Genomic DNA, 15,992 nt, shown 5'->3' with positions numbered 1-15,992 from the left:
ACAAAGGAAGAACATCCTCGCGAGGGGTGTTCTTGTGGTGGTGTTGTCCCTTTGGAGGGGTCGATTTGAGATGCCTATATGATCTCTAGCTGCTTTCCCACTGTGGTGGCTAGTCCTATTTATAGAGCAAGGCCATGGTCCTCTTCCCAAATATTGAGCGGGAAGGGCGGCCATTTTGAAGGGGAACATCTAGTACACTTATCCTGACTAAAGTTGGTCCTCGCCTGCCAAAGGCTCTGACGATGACGCCTTCTTGGGCTCCACGATGACCTCCATCCTGCCGTTTTGCTGGTCTTGGTCTTGTTGCACCGAAATGGTATCCTTTGCCTGATGCCTTGGCATGTGCTTGCCCCCTTTGCACCAAAGGGGAAACAAGGACACTACCCAGGCCGGCGCCCACCTGGCGCCCGCCTGGTCTCGATCGTCATGGCTTGCATCACGGGCACCTCATGACGTACCCTGCCTTGATCTCTCCGCCTCCTCGCGAGCCAGCTTGACGAGGCTGTGCCTGAGGAAGCTTCCCGTCGTCCGCCCTGCGAGGCTTGGCCCCTCGCGAGGGTCTTGAGCTTGTGCCGATGAAGATGGGCCGCACTGGGCCCCCTACTCGAGCCACGCTGCAGGCCGCAGGTAGGCAAGTCTGGGTACCCCGTTCCCAGAACACTGACAGTCTTAAAAGGAAGGCAGTTAGGATCGAGACGCATGCGCAGATGTATTCATTAAACTTGCCCCGTGGTTATTTGGTATTTTGTCGAGACGTGATGGCTTTAATTATGTCCTGGTAGAAACGTTGGACTATATCTGGGGACCCTACCGGCCATGCCTCCATCAGCCAGATTCTTGAACCGGATTCACGGGCGGAGGTTGATGTGGGGACAGCGTCGAACTGTCCTCCTACGGAGGATACGGATAGGCTTTCCGCCACAAATTCTGAGGTGGAGAGCGCCATGAATCACCAGCGCCGTCGGGCCGTACTTCGTGGTGGTATTTTATCCGAAGAGGCGTTTAATGCCTTCAATTCCGGACACGCATATATCCGTGCTGCTCAAGATGGACTTGCCAGAGCAATGGACCAGTATGTGAAGGATATATGGGTAAGAAAATTTAATAAGTATGTGTAGTAGTAGCTCCTGAGACTTGAAACAGTTGGCACAGCTGATTTAAGGATCATTAAATGCATAGGTTCTTGTAGAGAAGAATGCCCAGTTGTCTCAAGAGCTGGAGGAATGTAAGGCCCAAATGAAGGCCAATGTTGCCGAACAAGAGGAATCCAAAAAGGCCTCTTCTGGTAATATTTTCCTTCTACAAGTTTGTTTTTCGGCATGGTTTATAAATCTGACAAAAGATTCGGCAGACAATCTTGAAGAAAATTAGAAGACTGCGGGAGATAATGAGCCGCACCTATGAAGTCAGCTGAAGGCGGGCGAACGTGTACTGACGCAGACTATTCAGGAGAAAAATAAGCTCCAAGATGCTAATATCCAACTGAGCGTCGAGTTGAAAGATGTTCGGGCTCAGCTCGCGGACTCCGTGAAGGAGAACAGGAGACTTTGACGCGGCATTTATAGTAAGTGCTTCAGACGAGCTGCAAAATAGTTCGTCGAGGAAGCGAATTAACAAAGTTATGTTTGCAGGTATGTTGACGGGCCATCCTGGAGAGGAGATGCCTGGATCCGCAGGTGATTTGCTGCAGGATCTATCCCAACTGCACGAGCGAGCTCGACAGGTGATGCAGGGTATTGCCCAGGCCTTGTGGCCGTCTTCTGTCATGCCAGGAGGCATGAGCGAGCTTGTAGAGATGCTCAAAGGAGGACGATGGCGCTTCCTCTTATGGAGGATATCAGCTTGCACGCAAGGCGCGAGGGAAGCTTGGGCCATGGTGAAGAGGCGATACGCTAGGGCTGACCTGAACCATATGGCCAAAGTCGGACTGGTGGGTTCAGATGGGCAAGAAATACCCATTAGTCTGGTATATGACCAAGTAGCGTTAGCTGCAAAGTATTCTCAACAGGATTGTAAGCTAGACAGCCTGTTGGATGGTATAGAGGAAGAGTATAGCCAGTCTAATTAAATGACTATGTAATTTGAACGGACTCATGTACTCCGTAGCCGGATTGAAAATCATTTGTCACGGCAGACCTTTTCGCTTCAGCCCCCGGACCCGACAGTCCGGAGTGTTTCCGAATTCCCGCACGGTTATGAAAAACCGGGGTATGTGTGGAAACCAGGCATAGGGGTCATAAGTGCTTGAACAGACAAGTACCCAACTAGTTATGTTATATTACATGGGTAGTAAGAAACATCTTCCAGAGAGAATAGTTCCATTAGGGGTTCCTTTCTCTGGGTGCGCATGCATCGATGTGCATGTCCGAACTACGAACAGAAGCGCAGGAAACAAAACATCTGGGTATTTACGTTGTAATGAATGAGAACATCTTTTGTTCACCGACCGAATATTCCCTTAAGAATGCTAGCTTTTGGCTTCACCCAGTCTGAGGTACACATCCGGCTCAACCGGCAGTAACAATCGCAGAGGTGCTCCCCTTATGCCCTAGCCAAATTAACGGGAACATAGGGCATAAACACAAGAGCCAGGCAACCCAGCATGGCCAAAACTTAAGTCATATCGATGCATATAATGGTGAAGAAAAGGCACATATGGAAAGAAAAATGCTATGTGGCTGGCAAGGAGCCATTAAAGTAGTTATATTTAGCTTCCGAACAGGTAGCCCCCAGGTATAGTGTGCACGCATAGTGCGGCCGGAGCGATCAGGGCATCCGTATAGTTTTAAGGCTGTATGTTAAAAAAAGAAAAGGGAGGGCGAGAAAGGAAGAAGGAGAACATAATTGAAGGAACGGAGTTAAGGAGACTAACACTGAGTTCGGCACTAGGCGTAGAATCTTTGGAGTCTGGCCGTGTTCCATGGGTTCGGCTCGAGTCTGTTATCAGATGCACTACACAAACGGTACGCTCCACCGGTGAGAACTTTATCAATGATGAAGGGACCCTCCCACTTGGGTTTGAGCTTGTCCTTCTTCTTCTCGGGGAGGCATAGAACTAGTTCGCCAATGTTATAAGTTTTGGCCCGTACTTCTCTGCTTTGATATCTTCGAGCATGTTGCTGATAGAATGTGGAACGGGCTTTTGCGACGTCACGCTCCTCCTCCAAAGCATCTAAGTTGTCCTGTCGATCTAGCTCGGCTTCCTACTCTTCGTACATGCGCACGCAAGGTGAGTCATGGATTATGTCGCAGAGTAGCACTACTTCTGCGCCGTACACCATAAAAAATGGTCTGTATCCGGTGGTACGATTTGGCGTGGTCCGCAGCCCCCAGAGTACAGAGTCGAGTTCCTCGACCCAGTGTGTGTCTGATTCCTTCAAGGATCGCACTAGTCTGGGTTTGATGCCTCTCATGATAAGACCATTTGCACGTTCAACTTGACCGTTTGTTTGTGGGTGATAGACAGAGGCGTAGTCGATCTTGATGCCCATTTTGCCGCACCAGGTTTTCAATTCATCAGCTGTAAAATTTGAGCCATTGTCGGTGATGATGCTGCGGGGGACACCGTAATGGTGCACAACCCCTGATATGAAGTCTATCACTGGTCTGGATTCGTCCATTTTAACTGGTTTGGCTTCTATCCATTTGGTGAACTTGTCCACCATGACCAATACATATTTTTTCTTATGGCTTCCCACTTTAAGGGGTCCCACCATATCCAGCCCCCAGACCGCGAAGGGCCAAGTTATGGGGATTGTTTGGAGAGCGGTAGGGGGCATATGGCTCTGATCGGCAAATAGTTGGCAACCAACCCAATGTTGGACAAGGTCCTGTGCGTCTGCCCGGGTTGTCGGCCAGTAAAAACCTCTCCGAAAGGCCTTGCTTACGAGCGCTCGGGCTTCCGCGTGGTGCCCTCCTAGTCCGGAATGGATTTCGGCTAAGAGCTGCCACCCTTCCTCTTTGGAGATGCATCGTTGGAGCACTCCGGTGGTACTCTTCATGTAGAGCTCTCCTTCATGGACCTTGTAGGCCTTGGAGCGTCACACAATACAACATGCCTCATTTTGGTCTTCGGGGAGCTCTTGCTTATTTAGGTAGGCCAAGAAGGGCTCGGTCCATGGGGCGAAGACAGCCATTATTTCGTGGGCTGAAGGTGTTATTTCGGTGGCAGGGCCTCCAATTACATCAGATGGTTCAGAATCTAGGGTTGTGTTCGGAGCCGGACTAATATTTTCGGACTCCCCCTCCCACACCATGGACAGCTTGAACAGCCTTTCCAAGAAGATATGCGTGGGACGGGGTCATGTTTAGTGATGACCCACAAGTAAGAGTGTCGAACCCAACGAGGAGCAGAAGGAAATGATAAGCGGTTTTCAGTAAGGTTTTCTCTGCAAGCACTAAAATTGTAGGTGATAGATAGTTTTGTGATTAGATAAATAGTAATGAGCAACAAGTTAATAAAGTAAATAAAGTGCAGCAAGGTGGCCCAATCCTTTATGTATCAAAGGATAAGCCTGGACAATTTCTAATAATGAGAAAGGAGCTCCCGAGGACACATTGGGAATTATCGTCAAGCTAGTTTTCATCACGTTCATATGATTGGCATTCGGTACTTTGATCATTTGATATGTGGGTGGACCGGTACTTGGGTACTGCCCTAACTTGGACAAGCATCCCACTTATGATTAACCCCTATTGCAAGCATACACAACTACAAAAGAAGTATTAAGGTAAACCTAACCACATCATTAAACATATGGATCCATATCAGCCCCTAACGAAGCAACGCATAAACTAGGGTTTAAGATTCTGTCACTCTAGCAACCCATCATCTACTTATTACTTCCCTATGCCTTCCTCTAGGCCCAAATAATGGTGAAGTGTCATGTAGTCGACGTTCACATAACACCGCTAGAGGAGAAGACAACATACATCTCATCAAAATATCGATCGAATAACAAATTCACATGACTACTAATAGCAAGACTTCACCCATGCCCTCAGGAACAAACGTAACTACTCACAAAGCATATTCATGTTCATAATCAGAGGAGTAATAATATGCATAAAGGATCTGAACATATGATCTTCCACCATGTAAACCAATTAGTATCAACTACAAGGAGTAATCAACACTACTAGCAACCCACGGGTACCAATTTGTGGTTTTGATACAAGATTGGATACAAGAGATGAACTAGGGTTTTGAGAGGAGATGGTGCTGGTGAAGATGTTGATGGAGATTAACCCCCTCCCGATGAGAGGATCGTTGGTGATGACGTTAGTGATGATTTCCCCCTCCCAGAGGGAAGTGTCCCCGGTAGAACAGCTCGGCCAGAGCCCTAGATTGATTCCGCCAAGGTTCCGCCTCGTGGCGGCGGAGTTTCGTCCCGTAAGCTTGCCCATGATTTTTTCCAGGGTAAAAGTGATGATATAGCAGAAGATGGACGCTGGAGGCCCACCAGGGGGCCTAGGAGATAGGGGGGCGCCCCCTGTCTCCTGGATAGGGTGTGGGCCCCCTGGCCTATTTCTTTCGCTCAGAAATTCTTATTAATTCCAAAAGGTTGTTTCGTGGAGTTTCAGGACTTTTGGAGCTGTGCATAATAGGTTTCCAACGTTTGCTCCTTTTCTATCTAGAATTCCAGCTGCCGGCATTCCCCTTCTTCATGGTAAACCTTGTAAAATAAGAGAGAATAGCCATCAGTATTGAGATATAATGTGTAATAACAGCCCATAATGCAATAAATATTGATATAAAAGCATGATGCAAAATGGACGTATCAACTCCCCCAAGCTTAGACCTCGCTTGTCCTCAAGCGGAAGCCGAAATCGAAAAATATGTCCACATGCTTAGAGATAGAGGTGTCGATAAAAATAAAATACGGACATGAGGGCATCACGATCATTCTAATAACAGCAACATATATAGATTTTATCATATGATTTCCTATGCTCAAGTAACAAGCAATTCACAATGTCAAGTATGGTTCAAAAACCTCATTGGGAACTAACAAAGTATAATCTCAGTCATTGAAGCTATTGCAATTTATCGTAACATCAAAAAGAGTCAATAATAGAGCTTTTCAGCAAGCTCACATACTCAACTATCTCGTAGTCTCCTACAATTGCTAACACTCACGCAGTACTTGTGGTTATAGAGTTTCAGCCGGGCACTAAGAAAGATAGCGGCTTATTGTGTTGCCTCCCCACATATTCTCCTTTAGGTGATGTCAACAATAATAGCCCATGCTAACTTACATCCAATTGGATATATATATCATGATCTTTAAAACACGAGGAGCTTGCCAAAGGATAAAATAAAAAGGGAAAGGTGAGGATCACCTTGATTCAAGCATAAAGTAAAAACATAAAGTAAAAGATAGGCCCTTCGCAGAGGGAAGCAGAGGTTGTCATGCGCGTTTAGGGTTGATGCATAAAATCTTAATGCAAAAGAACGTCACTTTATATTGCCCCTTGTATGTGGACCTTTATTATGCAGTCCGTCGCTTTTATTACTTCCATAACAAGTTTGTACAAAGCTTATTTTCTCTGCACTAATAAGTCATACATATTTAGAGAGCAATTTTTATTGCTTGCAGTGATGACAACTTACTTGAAGGATCTTACTCAATCTATAGGTAGGTATGGTGGACTCTCATGGCAAAATTGGGTTTAAGGATATTTGGAAGCACAAGTAGTATTTCTACTTGGTGCAAGGAATTTGGTAGCATGAGGGGGAAAGGCGAGGTCAACATGTTTGGAAGGTCAATGACCATATACTTTAACTGAGATGTTGGAAAACATAAACCATTACGTTGTCTTCCTTGTCCAACATCAACTCTTTTAGCATGTCATACGTAATGAGTGCTTCACAATCAACAAAGGTGTCCAAGATAATATATTTATATGTGAACCCCTCTTTCCTTATCACTTCCTATTAATTGCAATGATGACCAAGGCTACGTTCATGAACTCTCAACAATTTTTATTCCTCATACTTTCTATGTGTGAAGTTATCACTATCCATAAGATCAATATGAACTCTTTTATTCTTTCTACTTTCTCAAGATCATAGCACATAGCAAAGCCCTTGACTCAACACTAAACTTTATTATAGATAGCACATGGACTCGATTACATAAAGAGATCACAATGCAAAACTCAAAACTACTTGAAATCAAAACTTCAAACTACTAGATCAAGATACTACTCAAAGGATCGAACTAAATAAAGCGGTAAAGATAGGAGTGTGATGGTGATACGATACCGGGGTACCTCCCCCAAGCTTGGCAGTTGCCAAGGGGAGTGCCCATACCCATGTGATTATGTCCTCGGAGGTGGTGAAGTAGGAGTTGTTGATGATGTAGGCTTGTCGTCCGTCTTCCAAGGCATAGGCTCTCCATCATAGAAGGATGATCGAGTCTCCGGGATCCTTAAATCTGCAGCTAAACTCATCCTCTTGAATCTATATTCATACTCACAGTTCTGGTTTTGCAGGTCATAGATCTGGGCTTGGAGGTGCTCGATTTTCTCTTGAAGTTTGAGGATGGTCTCCTCAATGACTTTGGCATCCAGCTTGTGGTTACTGGTGAACTCAGTGATCATCATCTGGTTGGCGTTGAGTCCACGCTCCACCATCCCTTGGCACTTGAAAACTTGTTGCTCCATGGCTTCGAGCTTTGTCTCCACGCTCCCGGTACGCCTTGGTCCCTCCACATCGCGGATGTGCAGCACCCCCTCACGCATCTCAATGGTTTGAGTGTGTTGCAGCACCTCCGCAAGATAGGGTTTGATAACCCTCTCGAAAAACTTGTCCTTGGGAGCGCTTGGAGACGACATGATGCTCTTAGATCTGAAATAGAAACAGCTTGAAATGAAAACAAACGATATTTGCGTGATACGGTGGTCAAAACCTTCGGGAGTATATATAATGAATTTTTACCGACCAAAATACGTAACCTGCAAGAAAACGGAGTCTGGGAGACACACGAGGTGCCCACGAGACAGGGGCGCGCGCCCTACAGGGGGGCGCCCTCCACTCTCGTGGGAGCCTCGTGTCCCTTTCGGACTACTTCTTTCTTCCTAAAATTCTTAAATATTCCAAAACTGATAAAAATTACCATTGGAGTTGTTTTGGAGTCGGTTTACTTACCGTACCACATACCTATGCCTTTTCGGAGTTTGGATCGTTCTGGAAAGTGTCCCTTATGTATTCCTCAGGGGTTACGATTTCAATAATATTAGTTTCAACAATGATAGGATTACCTGAAATATAGTGTTTAATTCTTTGACCGTTTACCACCCTCAAATTTGTGCCTTCGAAGTTGTTGATTTTTATGGCACCAGAATGATAGACCTCCTCGATAATGTAGGGACCTTCCCATTTTGAGAGAAGTTTTCCTGCAAAAAATATTAAACGGGAGTTGAATAATAACACATAATCTCCTACGTTAAACTCACGCTTTTGTATCCTCTTATCATGCCAGCGTTTGACTTTTTCTTTGAAAAGCTTGGCATTCTCATAGGCTTGGGTTCTCCATTCATCAAGTGAGCTAATATCAAATAACCTCTTCTCACCGGCAAGTTTGAAGTCATAATTGAGCTCTTTGATAGCCCAATATGCCTTATGTTCAACTTCAAGAGGTAAATGACATGCTTTTCCATAAACCATCTTATAAGGAGACATACCCATAGGATTTTTGTATGCAGTTCTATCGGCCCATAATGCATCATCAATTTTTTTGGACCAATTCTTTCTAGATCTATTCACAGTCTCTTGCAAAATTAATTTGAGCTCTCTATTGCTCAACTCTACTTGACCACTAGACTGCGGATGATAAGGAGATGCTATTCTATGATTGACATCATACTTAGCAAGCATCTTATGGAAAGCACCATGAATAAAATGTGAACCACCATCAGTCATAAGATATCTAGGGACTCCAAACCTTGGAAAAATAACTTCTTTAAGCATTTTAATAGAACTGTTATGAACAGCACTACTAGTTGGAATAGTTTCTGCCCACTTAGTAACATAATCAACAACAGCTAAGATATGTGTATAACCATTAGAGGCAGGAAAAGGTCCCATATAATCAAAGCCCCAAACATCAAATGGTTCAATAACAAGAGAATAATTCATAGGCATTTCTTGACGTCTACTAATATTACCTATCCTTTGACATTCATCATAGGATAAGACAAACTTACGAGCATCTTTGAAGAGAGTAGGCCAATAAAAACCAGATTGTAGTACCTTGTGTGCAGTTCTATCTCCAGCATGGTGTCCTCCATAAGATCCAGAGTGACACTTACGTAGAATATGTTCCTGTTCATGCTCAGGCACACAACGTCTAATAACACCATCTACTCCTTCTTTATAAAGGTGTGGATCATCCCAGAAGTAATGTCTTAAATCATAAAAGAACTTTTTCTTTTGCTGGTATGTGAAACTAGACAGTATAAATTTAGCAACAATGTAATTAGCATAATCAGCATACCAAGGAGCAGTACGAGAAGCATTGACGAACGCTAATTATTCATCAGGAAAGCTATCATTAATAGGCAGTGGGTCATCAAGAACATTCTCTAACCTAGACAAGTTATCTGTAACGGGGTTCTCAGCTCCTTTTCTATCAATAATATGCAAGTCAAATTCTTGGAGCAAGAGAACCCATCTAATGAGTCTAGGCTTAGCATCTTTCTTTTCCATAAGATATTTAATAGCAGCATGATCAGTGTGAATAGTAACTTTGGAATCAACAATATAAGGTCTAAACTTATCACATGCAAACACAACTGCTAAGAACTCTTTTTCAGTAGTGGCATAATTTCTTTGGGCAGTATCAAGAGTCTTACTAGCATACTGGATAACATTCAAATTCTTATCAACTCTTTGCCCAAGAACAGCACCTACAGCATAATCACTAGCATCGCACATAATTTCAAAAGGTAAATTCCAATCAGGTGGCTGAACAATAGGTGCAGTGATCAAAGCTTTCTTAAATGTTTCAAAAGCTTCTACACAATCATCATCAAAGACAAAAGGAATATCTTTTTGCAATAAGTTAGTCAGAGGCCTAGAGATTTTAGAAAAGTCCTTAATGAACCTCCTATAAAAACCGGCATGACCAAGGAAACTTCTTATACCTTTTATGTCCTTGGGACATGGCATCTTTTCAATAGCATCAACTTTGGCTTTATCAACTTCAATACCTCTCTCGGAGATCTTGTGCCCCAAGACAATGCCTTCATTAACCATAAAGTGACACTTTGCCCAATTCAGGATGAGACTAGTGTCTTCGCATCTCTACAAAACTCGATCAAGGTTGCTCAAACAGTCATCAAAAGAGGATCCATAAACGGAGAAGTCATCCATGAATACCTCACAAATCTTTTCACAAAAATCAGAGAATATAGCCATCATGCATCTTTGAAAGGTAGCAGGTGCATTACATAAACCAAAAGGCATACGTCTATAAGCAGAAGTACCAAAAGGGCAAGTAGAAGTAGTTTTAGATTGATCCTTTGCGGACACAGGTATTTGAGAGAAGCCAGAATAACCATCTAGAAAGCAAAAATGTGTGTGTTTGGATAGCCTTTCTAGCATTTGATCAATAAAAGGTAAAGGGTAATGATCTTTCTTAGTAGCTTTATTTAACTTACGGAAATCAATTACCATCCTATAACCTATAATAATTCTTTGCGGGATCAATTCATCTTTATCATTAGTAACGACGGTAATACCTCCCTTTTTAGGGACACAATGGACAGGGCTTACCCATTCACTATCAGCAACGGGGTAAACAATACCTGCCTCAAGGAGCTTTAGTATCTCCTTTCTTACCACTTCCTTCATCTTGGGATTTAATCGTCTTTGAGGATCTCTAACTGGTTTGGCATCTTTCTCCACTGAAATCTTGTGTTGACATAATGTGGGACTAATGCCCTTAAGATCATCCAGAGTATATCCAATAGCTGCACGGTGCTTCTTCAGAGTTTTCAATAATCTTTCTTCTTCTTTCTCTTAAAGGTTAGCACTAATAATAACATGATATATTTCTTTTTCATCAAGATAAGCGTACTTAAGATTATCAGGTAATGGTTTAAGTTCAAACACGGGATCACCCTTGGGTGGAGGGGGATTCCCAAGAATTTCAACGGGAAGGTTATGTTTCAGCATAGGTTCCTGTTTAAGGAACACTTCATCTATTTCTTCCCTTTCCTTCATAAACATATCGTTTTCATGGTCTAGCAAATATTGTTCTAACGGATCAGTTGGAGGAACAGCAATGGAAGCAAGACCAATAATCTCATCCTTACTAGGTGGTTCCCTTTCACGAGGTTGTCTACTAAACTTAGCAAAATTAAACTCATGAGACATACCATCTATGCCAACAGTGACAATATTCTTTTCACAATTAATCTTAGCACTAGCAGTATTCAAGAAGGGCCTACCAAAAACAATGGGACAAAAGGCATCTTGTGGGGAAGCAAGAACAAGAAAATCAGCAGGGTATTTAACCTTCCCACACAAAACTTCAACATCTCTAACAATCCCAACAGGTTTAATGGTATCCCTATTAGCAAGCTTAATAGTAACATCAATGTCTTCCAATTCAATGGGTGCAATGTCGTGCATAATTTCTTTATATAAGTCATAACGTATAGCGCTAGCACTAGCACCCATATCACATAAGCCATGATAACAATGATCTCCTATTTTAACAGAAATAACAGGCGTGCCTACTACAGGTCTACGTGTCTTAGTATCTGGCCTAGCAATATTAGCAGTCTCACCACAGAAAGAAATAACATGCACATCTAAGTCCTCATCCAAGAGATCTTTAACCATAGCAATACTAGGTTCAACATTAATTTGCTCACGAGGTGTATAAGTCCTAGTATTACTCTTACGAACAACAGTCGAAGCTTTAGCATGATCCTTTATCCTAACAGGAAAAGGAGGTTTTTCAACATAAGCAGTAGGAACAATAGGATCACTATAGGTAATAGTCTTTTCTTCGACTGTAATAGGTGCAACTACTTTCACTTCAACAGGAGGATTATATTTAAACCTCTTCTCCTTAGGGAGATCAACGTGACTAGCAAAAGATTCACAAAAAGTAGCTACTATCTCAGAGTCAAGTCCATACTTAGCGCTAAATCCACGAAAAGCATCGGTATCCATAAAAGATTTAACACAATCGAACTTAGGTGTCATACCTGACTCCTTACCATCTTCGGAACCCCAATCTTCAGAGTTGCGTTTAATTCTTTCCAATAAGTCCCATTTGAAATCAATAGTCTTCAGCATATAAGAACCAGCACAGGAAGTATCGAGCAGGTTGCGATTATCAAGAGAAAGTCGAGCATAGAAATTCTGAATAATCATTTCCCGAGAGAGCTCATGATTGGGGCATGAATATAACATTGACTTAAGACTCCCCCAAGCTTGAGCGATGCTTTCTCCTTCGTGAGGCCAGAAATTATATATGTAATTACGATCATGGTGAACAAGATGCATAGGATAGAACTTCTGGTGAAATTCCATCTTCAATCACTTATAATTCCAAGATCTTGTATCATCACATAGCCTATACCATGTCATTGCATCTCCCTTCAACGATAAAGGGCAGACCTTCCTTTTGACAACATCATCGGGAATACCTGCAAGCTTAAATAATCCACAAACTTCATCCACAAAGATAAGGTGTAAATCGGGATGCAATGTTCCATCTCCTGCAAATGGATTAGCTAGCAGTTTCTCTATCATACCCGAAGGAATCTCAAAGTAAATATTTTCATCAAGTTCAGTAGGTTGAGGAGCAACTATTTGCTCTTCTGGTTGGGGTGAACATACCCCAAAAAAGCCCCTCAAAGGATTAGTTTCCATAGTGACAAGTAACAGAAAATTTCAGCACACTATAAAAATGTTTCCTTACCAAGTTCCACTCACCAAAAGCGCTACACTCCCCGGTAACGGTGCTAGAAAAGAGTCTTGATGACCCACAAGTGTAGGGGATCTCTCGTAGTCCTTTCGATAAGTAAGAGTGTCGAACCCAATGAGGAGCAGAAGGAAATGATAAGCGGCAGTAAGGTTTTCTCTGCAAGCACTGAAATTGTAGGTGATAGATAGTTTTGTGATAAGATAAATAGTAATGAGCAACAAGTAAATAAAGTAACTAAAGTGCATCAAGGTGGCCCAATCCTTTATGTAGCAAAGGATAAGCCTGGACAATTTCTAATAATGAGAAAGGAGCTCCCGAGGACACATTGGGAATTATCGTCAAGCTAGTTTTCATCATGTTCATATGATTCACGTTCGCTACTTTGATAATTTGATATGTGGGTGGACCGGTACTTTGGTACTGCCCTAACTTGGACAAGCATCCCACTTATGATTAACCCATATTGCAAGCATTTGCAACTACAAAAGAAGTATTAAGGTAAACCTAACCACAACATTAAACATATGGATCCATATCAGCCCCTAACGAAGCAACGCATAAACTAGGGTTTAAGATTCTGTCACTCTAGCAACCCATCATCTACTTATTACTTCCCTATGCCTTCCTCTAGGCCCAAATAATGGTGAAGTGTCATGTAGTCGAAGTTCACATAACACCACTAGAGGAAAAGACAACATACATCTCATCAAAATATCAAACGAATACCAAATTCACATGACTACCAATAGCAAGACTTCACACATGTCCTCAGGAACAAACGTAACTACTCACAAAGCATATTCATGTTCATAATCAGAGGAGTAATAGTATGCATAAAGGATCTGAACATATGGTCTTCCACCAAGTAAACCAATTAGTACCAACTACAAGGAGTAATCAACACTACTAGCAACCCACAGGTACCAATTTGTGGTTTTGATACAAGATTGGATACAAGAGATGAACTAGGGTTTTGAGAGGAGATGGTGCTGGTCAAGATGTTGATGGAGATTGACCCCCTCCCGATGAGAGGATCGTTGGTGATGACGTTGGTGATGATTTCCCCCTCCCGGAGGGAAGTGTCCCCGGCAGAACAGCTCCGCCAGAGCCCTAGATTGATTCCGCCAAGGTTCCGCCTCGTGGCGGCGGAGTTTCGTCCCGTAAGCTTGCCCATGATTTTTTTCGAGGGTAAAAGTGATGATATAGCAGAAGATGGACGTCGGAGGCCCACCAGGGGGGCCAGGAGATAGGGGCGCGCCCTATAGGGGGGCCGCGCCCCCCTGTCTACTGGACAGGGTGTGGGCCCCCTGGCTTATTTCTTTCGCTCAGAAACTCTTATTAATTCCAAAAAGTTGTTTCGTGGAGTTTCAGGACTTTTGGAGCTGTGCAGAATAGGTTTCCAATGTTTGCTTCTTTTCAAGCGAGAATTCCAGCTGCCGGCATTCCCCTTCTTCATGGTAAACCTTATAAAATAAGAGAGAATAGCCATAAGTATTGAGATATAATGTGTAATAACAGACCATAATGCAATAAATATTGATATAAAAGCATGATGCAAAATGGACGTATCATTTAGCGCCGATGCGGGCGAGGATATTGTCCGCTTGATTATTTTCTCTGACCACATGGTGGAATTCGAGCCCCTCGAACCGAGCTGACATTTTAAGGATGGCATTGTGATAAGCCGCCATTTTTGGGTCCTTGGCATCAAAGTCTCCATTTATCTGAGATATTGCAAGGTTCGAGTCCCTGCACACTTCGAGGCGTTGGATGCCCATGGAGACTGCCATCCAAAGACCATGCAACAGAGCCTCGTATTCGGCTGCATTGTTGGAGTCTGTGTACAATATTTGGAGTACGTATTGAACCGTGTCTCCGGTCGGGGATGTCAGGACAACACCCGCTCCCAATCCGGCCAGCATTTTAGAGTCGTCGAAATGCATGATCCAAATTGAGTACGCGTCGTACTCTTTAGGGAGTTCGGCTTCGGTCCATTCGGCGACGAAGTCAGCCAGTACTTGTGACTTAATGGCCCACCGTGGTTTGTATGTTATGTCGAACGGAAGGAGCTCGATAGCCCATTTAGCAATTCGGCCTGTTGCGTTGTGATTATTTATTATGTCATTGAGTGGTACTTTGGAGGCCACCATGATCGAACACTCTTGAAAGTAGTGTTGTAGTTTCTGGGATGCCATGAAGACCTCGAACGCTATCTTTTGATAGTGTGGGTATAGAGATTTGCATGGAGTGAGGACAGTGGATACATAATATACCGGCTTTTGTAGCGGGAACCTGTGTCCGTCTGCTTCTCGCTCAACAACGAGCACTGCGCTCATGACTTGGTGTGTTGCAGCTATCTATAATAGCATGGGTTCACCAGTATTTGGCGCCGTCAGGACTGGATTGGTGGCCAAGAGGGCCTTTATTTCTACCAGTCCTGCCGTGGCCACATCCGTCCACTCGAAGCGTTCGGTGCGTCAAAGAAGACGATAAACAGGTAGTGCCTTTTCTCCAAGTCGGGAGATAAAGCGGCTTAAGGCAACCACGCACCCAGTTAATTTCTGGATCTGCTTGAGGTCTGTTGGGATAGCCAACTGTGATAGAGCTCGGATTTTTGCCGGATTTGCTTCAATTCGTCTATTGGAATGATGAAGCCGAGCAATTTCCTGGAGGGTACACCGAAGACACATTTCTCCGGGTTGAGCTTGATGTCGTATGTTCGGAGGTTATCGAACGTGAGCCTCAAGTCATCTATTAGAGTGTCAACGTGTCTTGTTTTAATGACCACGTCGTCTATGTATGCCTCTACTGTTTTGCCGATTTGTTTCTCCAGGCATGTCTGAATCATGCGTTGATAGGTTGCACCGGCGTTTTTGAGCCCAAAAGGCATGGTGTTGAAACAGAAGGGGCCGTACAGAGTAATGAAGGCCATTGCGTCCTGGTCGGACTCCGCCATCTTGATTTGATGGTATCCGGAGTATGTGTCGAGGAAACACAGTGAGTCGTGTCCTATGGTGGTGTCGATGATTTGATCAATGCGGG

The sequence above is a fragment of the Triticum dicoccoides genome, chromosome 5B (genome assembly GCF_002162155.2).
Source record: "Triticum dicoccoides isolate Atlit2015 ecotype Zavitan chromosome 5B, WEW_v2.0, whole genome shotgun sequence".
Taxonomy (NCBI): Eukaryota; Viridiplantae; Streptophyta; class Magnoliopsida; order Poales; family Poaceae; genus Triticum; species Triticum dicoccoides.
Note: the sequence above shows the minus strand (reverse complement) of the source record.